The following is a 10,592-nucleotide window of genomic DNA, read 5'->3' as shown; positions in this document are numbered from 1 at the left end:
ATAGTGGTTCATTTTTCTTATCTTGTTTAAATAAGTTGGAGAAAAAAAAAAACATTGTATGTAATGAAATCTTATCAAATGCAGATGAAGTTTTCAAAATAATGACGATGATGATATTAGAGAGTTTGAAGAATGAATAAATTAATATTGACTTTTTTTTCTTGAAAAATTCTATTTTATACTTTTATTATCACTATGATTTTATTTTTTTTCATTTTTCTTTTTCTAACTATTGATGACTATCTGCGGTCGTAAAACTGATGAAAAATTCAATTTAATCTGTGTCACCATAATCATACCTTTTTTTTTTTTCTTTTATAGTTTATTGATTGCCAAAGGCAGAATGTAAATCTAAAAAAAGTCTCTATAATAAAGCTTCAACAATTTTTGAGCTTTTTTATTTTATTAAAAGTATTATTTTATTTTTTTTCATTGATTATTATCAATAAAAAAAAATGTCATACATCGGAAACAATAATAAAAATAAAAATAAAACGCGAGAATGAGTTTTTTTTTTTTCTTTTTGGGCCACCCCTCCAGGGACACACAAGAAGAATTGAGTTGAGAATTGAATCTCAAGAAATCGTGATATCACTTTTCAGTTAAGGTTTTCCACTTGTGTGTTTAGCGAAAAGAATAAAATTGTTTAAAATAGAAAAAAAAACTCAATAAAACTTTGTGCAGTTTCTTTTTTTTTTTTTATTCAATTTATTTTGACTAACAAAATTTATATTTTTATTTTATATTCTTTTGAACTATAACCTCTGCAACTAAAAAAATTTATAAAGCTTTTTTATTATCATTTATTTTCAACGAATTGTCATAAAAAAAAAAAAACAAAACATATGAAATTTCATTGAAAAGTATTAACAAGCTGCATGTGATTATTTATTTTATTTTTTAACAATATAAAATAATTAATTTCCCTAACGAATGTACCTCAAAATAAATAAAAATAATTAAAAAAAAAAAAAAGTAATATAACGAGATTACATTTAATTATTTTTTCAACAAAAAGATTTAGAAAAAAAAAAATTCATTTTTTAATATTAATAAAAAGCAGATGAATAAAAATATGTATTTTTTATAAAAAAATGAGGAAAAAAAAAAATTCAACTCATCAGAGAAAAAAATGCAGGTAGTTGATTACAGGGTATATTCACGAATGAAATATCAACATAACAACTTGCTTTTTTCATTTTTTATTTTCATATATATATGTTTTTTTTTATAAAAATTTGAATTATAAAGGGTAAGTAAATATTAAAATGTTTAAGCAAAAGGTTTTTATAACGTAACACAGGTCCTACAGTCCTTTTTACCTTTAAACAATTTTCACTCTTTTTAAAATCTACCAAGAACCCGTACTTTTACATCAAAAGAGGTAATGAAAACCAGTCAAGCATGTTAAACCACCAAGCTCTTCAGCATCTCCAACATTGTGTAAAGAAAACCAATCAATTTTCCATTACCGTAAAATTCAACAAATATAAAAAATATAAATATATATACTCATCTTCTTTTACATTATAAAAAAAAATTCAATTTTTAATTATATATCGAAAAATAAATATAAAAATTTATAAAATATTAATAAATAGATACAAAATATAGATGGGAAATTTTTTCAAAAATTATACAATATAAAAAAAAAGTATATAAATTTGAAAAATCACATGCATCAGCAACGTCAATAAATATTGGCTTACCCACAAGGATGATGAGGAAAAAAAAATAAAAAAATCCGCAATAATAAATGCGGAAAAAAAAAAGAAAAAAAATTAAACCGTGGAAAAAAAAAATGTGACATTCCACTTTACAATTCGAAAATGTAAAGCCGGATGTTACCACTGGGATTATCCAGCTACCGCTTGTGCTTTTATCCAGATATACGCACTCACACAAATGAAACAAAGTTAACTAATATCAGAATTAATATATATGTATACATGAGTGAGATGAATATATGTTATTTATTTTCACTTTATCATACCTCCCTCAATAATTAGTGCATGTTGTCTAAATTACAATTTTTTTTTTTTGTTTTATTTACCAAGAAAGCTTACGCAATAACTAAAAAAAGGAATATATTTTAATCGATATGGATGATGATTGAACGAGGAAAAAAATTTAGAACAGCTTATCCAACAATTTAATCGCAAAATCATGGTATAATATAGGTCACGAGAAAGCTTGTCAATATATAATCTTTCATTTTATCATTTTATCATATCCTTGAAAGTCGTATTACATTGTGATATATCAGCGCTGACACGATAATAATATACAAATGCAATAAAAAATAAAAAAAATATAATATAAATTTTTATTTTTTGTTAAACTTTAGAATATAAATTCTAAACGTGCATGTAGTATAAATATTCAAGAGAAACAAAATAGACAATAATAAAATGTTGAAAAAAATAAATAAAAAAATTGAAATGCACGGTTGATCGTTTGTGAACAATGTACGAGGTCGACACTCAATCTTGCATGAATGTGAGAATATTTTCAACGTGTGAAAAAGTAGGAAAAAATCGAAAAAAAAATTTAAAAAAATGAAATAAAAAAGAGGGTTGTAAATAGACACCCTGTACCAACCCTCAAACTATTGTCGTCCAGATTGCTCACTATATCCGGCGCCAGAGGGACTTATGATATGAACATTCACACATGTATAAACATATCCGCAATTGTCACACACATACACATAAATGAGGGTGAATTATAAGACGACTCTCGATAACTGTCTCAATGGTAACAGTAGCGATAAGTTAACTACTTTACTTCATAGCCCTCAACTCGTTTCAATGTAGCCAGACAATGTCTCGCTGTTTTTCACCCCCCACAATTTCATTATATGGTAAATCGATTTTCACTATATATTCTTCTTAATAATAAAAATATAATACAAGAAAAAAAATGAATTTGATCAAAGCTAAAAAAAAAAATAAAAAACAATGACATAACAAAAAAAAATGTAATATTAAGAAAATAAAATGGCAAATATAATCATAGGGTAAGTTTACATATGATGTGATAGTAAATGATACAATATAACAGTTTTAAAAAAATTGAAAAAATTTGTATATAAAAGAAAAAGAAATTTACAAGGTGCTGCTGTATATATATAAAAAGAAAAAAGATATCGGAGTTTAAAGTAGATAGGCAAAGTGCATTTTCTAGCTCTAGTCGTTGTTAGAAATAAATCGCCTTGGGAACTTTTCGCTTTATGGAAAACAGGCACGCAATGTATTGATAAAACGTAGCTCTTTTTTTTTTTTTTTTATTTTATTTTTATACTTTTTAACTCTATTTTCAAATCTGCCTCTGGTTCTTAGCTATAGCTATTTTGACAGAAAAAAAAATATATATATTGTTTTGTCGCATTTTAAACCTCCGGCATATTGGCCATTGCCATAGGCAAAATTTGTGAAAAACTTTTACCTTGTTCTTTTTTATTCATTTATATTTGTTTTTATTATTTTACTTTTTTTTCTTACTCAACAGAAGTAAAGGGCAAGCAAGTCTCATAAGTTTTCTACCCCATCCAATTTTTGTCGACTGAATTAGAAGGTGCACACTGAGGGAGAATAGATATTTCTTTTTTTTTTATTTTGGTAAGATATATACACTGATGTTTAAACCTTCTCTTTCAATTTTTTTTTTTATTTTTTTTTTTTTTGAACGTATAATTAAATATTTTACAGATTAGAAAATAAAAACTTCAAGTTAACTGTACAAGTTTTGAAGGAGTAACACATGATGAAGCTGTATATTCATCAAAATAAATAAAAGAATGTTTTTAGTAATACAAGATGTTGGTAACGTACTACATACAAGTACACCAAGTTGTCCAGTTGTATCAAGCTCAAGATTATGAACTTCAGTTTATTCTGGAATCACCATTAAATCATCTCTCGAGTCCATCGTACGTTAATCAATATCTATTATTAATTCATTTCATTTAATGATATAAATATTTATGTATTTCTGAATATGAGTAATTTGAATGATTAGAGACATGAAAGCGTTAATTCTGTATCATCAGCAGCAACTGCAATGGTTTATAAAAAACTTCGCGTTTTATTTTCCAGCAGTGAACGAGCAGCATCATCACAATTCCTTGGTGCTTATATAGAACACTCAGCGCAACGATTGACTATTGAAGAATCTGTGTGTATAAATTAGTACTAAGTGGCAAATTTTAAATTCAAACAAATGAAAAAGTTATATCTCCATGACGTGTGATAATGGAAGAGTGGTTTTTTCTCGTACAGTCGATTGAGGAGTGTGAGAAAAGAGGACAAATAAAAAATTTAAAAAAACACAGCGTAAAGTAAAGAAAATTTGAGGGGTATAAAAATTCATTTGGGTAAGTTTAAACTCCATTTCAAACTAATGGATTAACCACGACCTGGAAAATGTTTCCTAGTTAGTGAAATTATCAAAAAAAAAAAGTGAGAGATAATGAGAAAAAGAAGTTTGTCTGTGTATAAAAAAATAAAAAAAAGTATAATAAAAAAAACCAATCATGTTAGGATGGTTATTATTTAAAAGTGCTTTAAATAATCAAGCAATTTACGATATTTTATGCTCAACAGAAAAAATTTATGAGTTTCATATTCATATTATTATTTTAGGAAACATCTGCAAACACTCTGTTATTATATTACGCAAATTAGATAATTTTAATTTTTTTTAAAGACTACTTTATTATATACTGATGTTTATTGTTACTAAAAATTTGTAAATTAACAAATGTTTTAAGTAAAAAAATTAAAAAAATTTTATAATATAAAACCTTGGAATATTCTCAATTTTATTATTCTTTAAAAATTATTTTAATTATTAAAATAAAAGTCCGTGAAAGTGGTTAAAAACTTTGGTAAAAAAATTTACATCACCTTGGTCTTTGAGTAATTACTTAAAAGCTTGAAAAAAAAAAATTCGGAAAGTAATAAAAATATCCAAAAAAAGAAAAGAAAAAAAAAATGATCACTCAGTGAAAGCACAATTGAGTTAAAATAAAAAAAAAATGAAAATTCATTATTCTCATGTATTATGAAATGTGAGAGCTTCCATTAACTATTGCACACCTTAACACAAGATATGAGCCTCTCTTGGATAATATTTTTTTCTTATTTTCATATAAATATATTTTACAATATACAAAATTACAAAAAGACTATATTATTTCCCTTGAGTGGTAACAAAAAGACGACGTCCAACGCCACTTTTAAGTTGAAAGCATTGACGATGATGATGAAAATGCGCCATGAGAAAAAAAACATATTGTTTTTACCTTAAAATATAAAAAATATATTTTCTAAAATTTTATTTTTTCAAGTATATAAAATAAAATAAATAAAAACTATTTATTTTTATTTCAAAATGAATATTATTATAAACAAGTTGAGTAATATATATGTACTAGTTGAATTATCGTTGAATTTTTTAATGAATATAATATAAAATAAATTAAATAACTATTTATGTAAAAATATATATACATTTTTTAAATTTATATAGTTTGTAACTTGAGATAAATCTATATAATTATATGCATGTATGTATACAGGTAAATGTACAACATCAGAGATTGGTACAGTGTATTTACCAGACTTGTTTACAAACTCAAGTCTTGATGCTGATAGCGTCTAATGTGTACAACATTTCAGTTGGATGATGTCCATTCAACTGAAAATTTTTTGGATCCTAAAGGCAAATGGATATCATGCAACCGAGCTCGAAAATTCAACGATGGTAGATAAAAAAAAATAGCATATAAAAAAACAAAATAGTATATGACCTCTGATGAAAGACGAAAACACGCACGAGATGTGGGTCGGTGATGGCAAAGTCTCATCTCATTTTTATTTTCATTCAACGCATTCATTAACTCAGATTGACTTGATGATGACAAGAACACAAATATATATATTTTGATGTGATGCATTTTTCTATTTTTTTTTTTTTTAATGAAAAAAAAATTAAATTATTCATCAAAAATGATATATACGTTTTAGAGTGTTCGATTCTCAGTGGGAATTATATGTTGATAAAAGCACAGAGCATGCAGTGTGTAATATGCAAATATGTATATATAACGTACGTTAATTTCAAGTGCCTCGTTCGTTAACTGGTAGAATTGGATGCTTTGAAATACCATAGTTATATTCAAAGGTATATATAGAATATATATTATACTTATATACACTTTGAAATTATTTTTGAATGGTATATACCACACAGACACACAAACACTTTTATCATATTATCTACCTAATGTATACATACCTAAAATATAATATAGAAAAATGTCAAATAATCGTTACACACAGTATTAAGGCAAGGAAAAACAAAAAGCCAATATTATTTACATTAATTTTTGACAAAAGATACCTTGAAGTGTTTTATTAAAAATTTTCATTTATTAAAATAATAATTACATATTTATCATAGTATATTAAAGAATAAAAAAAAAAGCCATAAAAGCAAAAATTTTAATTAATTTTATGACATTAATATAAAGCTTATTTTTTAACACAAAAAAAAAGAAAAAAAAACAAATTTTAAACCCTTTATATTCGGTAACATATATTGAGTAATTTTTAATTTTTAAAAAAAGTATTTTAAGAAGATTTAAAAAATAATTTAATTAATATAATAATGAATTTTATTTTGTAATTTATACATAAATTTATAAAACATGTGTATAAGATATAAATACAAATGATTAATCAAAAAAAAGGACATTTCATTGTAAAACAATTTGAATAATTTTGGATATATTAATCTGAGTGTAAGATCATTCTTAAAGTACACTATAACGTCGTTATAACTTGATATATATACATAATCGTTTAGCATGTATTATCCTTGTAAAGTTTTTATTACCTTAAAATATTTAAGCTTTCGAGACTGTAGGACTAGTTATAAAATTGATGCATTATTAAAGACAATGTATTATTGGAAATTAAAGCCTCAATGTTTTGTATCACAATCGATAGGAATCTTTGGATATAATAGGTTCAAAACCGAATTATTATTAAACTAGTGTAAAGAGAGAGATTAACGTTGATATACACTCATATTATTATTATATTCACATTGACGATCAAGAAATGCTATATTTGATAGTACAACAAAGATATCATTAAAACTTGTTACAAAGTCAAATGTTATATGCAGTTTTATGATGATAAAAATTTTTAAACAAATATTGTAATGATAATTTTAGTAATTTGACTTCACCTTTTCCAAATACGTGTTTAAATGAATTTTAGTTAATTTTAGATAATAAATATGCTGTATTGATAATTCATTTATTTTTATAAAAAAATTTAATGAATATATTAAAAAAATTAATTCAACTCTATGAAAATGTCAATTACTATTTTTAAATTGCCAAAAAATAAATGTCAAGTATTAAAAAATTTTATTATTTTTTAATTTTAATTTTACATTTTTGTTAAAAATAAAATTTCTTTTTTTTTTTTTTTCTTATAGTATAAATGTATAAATTAATAAAAAAATTTATTTATTTATAAATTTATGCAAATGGCTTTATTATATAATTTTTAATGAATAAAAAAAGAGATAAAGAAAAAGTTAAAATAAGAAAAACAAATAAAAAGAAAAGTCACGTGATTGGATGATTGAACAACTATAGTTTTGATCCCGGGAGAACGATATAGTCAAAGATGAACTAGGAAGATAAGTACCATCAATCCTCCTGACCATTTTATTCGGCTATATATAATACAAGTTTGACCCCCTCACAAACTCTTATACTTATGTATAGGTATAGAATGCACGTACGATTTTTTTTTTATACTGAGACAGAAGAACCCCACTATTATCCTTAAATCGACCGAAATAATAGCGTATTTCACAATTTATATTCAAGCCAATGTAAAATACAAACAAAAGTATCGAAAAATAAAAGATGATAATTAATGGAAAATAAGTCAAATTGTTTTTATTTTCTTTGTGAATTTTTTTGTTTATTTATTTTCTTTTTTTTTTCAACTTCATGAGTTTTGCTGATAAATAATAGGGAGGATAAATAAGAAAAATAAAAAAGACAGTGTAACGAGCAGTTTCCCGAGTTAAAAAAAAAAGGGATTATGCAGTCTGTCAGAGTAAAGGAATATTTATGAGTTTGAAAAGTTAGTATATACATTGGAAATGAGGAGAAATATAACTCTTCGAATCAATGAAAATTAAGATAATCAATATACAAACAGGAAAACGTTAATTTACTTTGTTCATCACAAAAAAAAAAAAAAAATAGTTAATATACATTTCATATCAGTATGAATAATTGATTTCCCAATATTTTTAAAATTATCAATAATCACTAAAAAGAAATTCATGATAAATGACATTTTAAACATCTTGTGCAAAACATGGCTCAGATTTATGCACTAAAAAAAAACCACAGTTATATAAATTTATTTTATAAATACAATGAGCTTTTTTTAATTCATTGATATCATTAGCTCTAATTTTTTTTTTGCTTTTTTGACAATTCTATAATGATATAATTTTAGTACAATTTTTAACTTGCCATCACTCAATGGAAATTGGTATTTTTATGCGTTATATTTTTAAAGCATCATATTTTTACATTCAAATTTTCAAAGTGAATGACGTTGAATATTCATTCAATATTTATCTAAATTTTAAGTTAATTATCTTTAAAGATAAATGAGAATAAAATTAACTAACGTTAAAAAGTATTTTTTATATTAAACACAAGAAGTCTCTACATCAAATAAATAAAAAAAAAAAACTTTTGAATTAATCAGTTATTTATAATAATAAAATAGAATAAATGTTATTTTAACTTCAGATATTTATATAAGTCAATGAAAAATGACATGACATATAAAAAATAACATTAAGAAAAATATGTTTATCAGTAATAAGTGAACTGGATAATACGAAAACAACACGGGGGTTATTCACCGACAACAATATATATATGCTTCAAGAGTTTGAAGACAAAAATATATAAACATATACATATATGGTGGAAAAAGTATAAAAGAAAAAAAATAATTATATAAGAAAGAAAGAATAATACAACTTTAAATGTACTTTGGTCAACACGTCAATCAATAATATATACCTTAGTTTTCCATACAATATTTTCCGGTTTCTTTTGTAAAAAGTAGCAATCAATTGTCGTGCATCAAAGTAATGACGGAACAAAAAAATTGTAAGAAAAAAAATGTAATAAATAAATTATGAAGCTTGCAAGCTTGGCACTATTTTACTCTATATTCTATTTTATTGTTTTTTTTTTTTTTTTTATATTTAAAACTAAATTCCTGATCTCAGATTAAAAATTTTTTACAAACAATATCGAGACATTGTTGAGCTTTTTTTCAATTTAATATTGTCAAGTATTTTTAGAATTTTATCTCAACTATAATGTCGGTTAAAAATAAACAATACAATTTAATAATATCAGTGGTATTAATATATCTATTTTAAAAAACGATTAAATTGTTTTATTTATTTTTTTGAATATTAAAATGTCAAGATATGACAGAATATTATACATCAATCATAATGATAAAATTGATGCAAAATTATTTCAAGTTTAATAATATTTTCAACATAAAAATGTTCATTTTTAAATATAAAAATAAAATTAAATGAACAACTTATAAAGTTTGATTACGTAGTTTAAATATAAAGTTTTTCATCAAATTACAACAAAACTCTTTGGATCATGATTCGTATTTGATCAATTAAGTGAGAAAAAAAAAAAAAAAAAGTTTATTCTGTAAGTGCAAAGTGAAGAAGAACTTAAATATTTACTTAAAAAACTTGGCTAATTAATTTGATGTCTAGCTTTTTGGTAATAAAACAAGCTTTTACAAAAGAAAAAAAAATATTTCAAATTATTTGTAGATTTTAATTTTAATCAGCAACAAATTAGAGCAAGTAAACCAATCTATGAGGAAGATATACAAGTAAACTATGATAAAGCTCAATCGATGTAATATCAAATGTTCAAATTTCTTATTTTATCAAAAGCTGAGTGTCATCTAGACTTTCAACGTTACCAACAGCAGCAGTGAAATCCATATTTTTATCCTCAACAGATGGCTTTATCAAATTCATTTCAATATATTACTATTGTTTTTTTTTTTTTTAAATAATTGTTAGTTGTTAAATTACGATATAACATTTGTTTAAAAAAAAATAATATATATTTATTATTTTTCCAAGAAAAATATCAACAGTCTAATAATGAAATTTATAGGTACTATAAATTTTTTATTTTACCAAGTAATCATCAATCACAATATATAAATTATTTGCAGGAAGCAATAAATCATCAATTATAGATCAACACACTCTTCATAAAAATTGAACATGCACAAAATAAAACGTAAAAGGTTCAAGTACAAAATTGTATAAAAAAATTAATTTAAAACAAATATATATATTATATTGTTGATGAGTCAACAACGATGAGGAAATTGGCATCACAAAAATTATATTGTTTCAAAGAGAGTCCAGTGAGGTCAACTAGATAAAAATATGACAATGAACGTACAAAACAACAG

Source organism: Aphidius gifuensis, linkage group LG4 (genome assembly GCF_014905175.1).
Source record: "Aphidius gifuensis isolate YNYX2018 linkage group LG4, ASM1490517v1, whole genome shotgun sequence".
In the NCBI taxonomy this organism is placed as follows: domain Eukaryota; kingdom Metazoa; phylum Arthropoda; class Insecta; order Hymenoptera; family Braconidae; genus Aphidius; species Aphidius gifuensis.
This window is presented reverse-complemented; position numbering follows the sequence as displayed.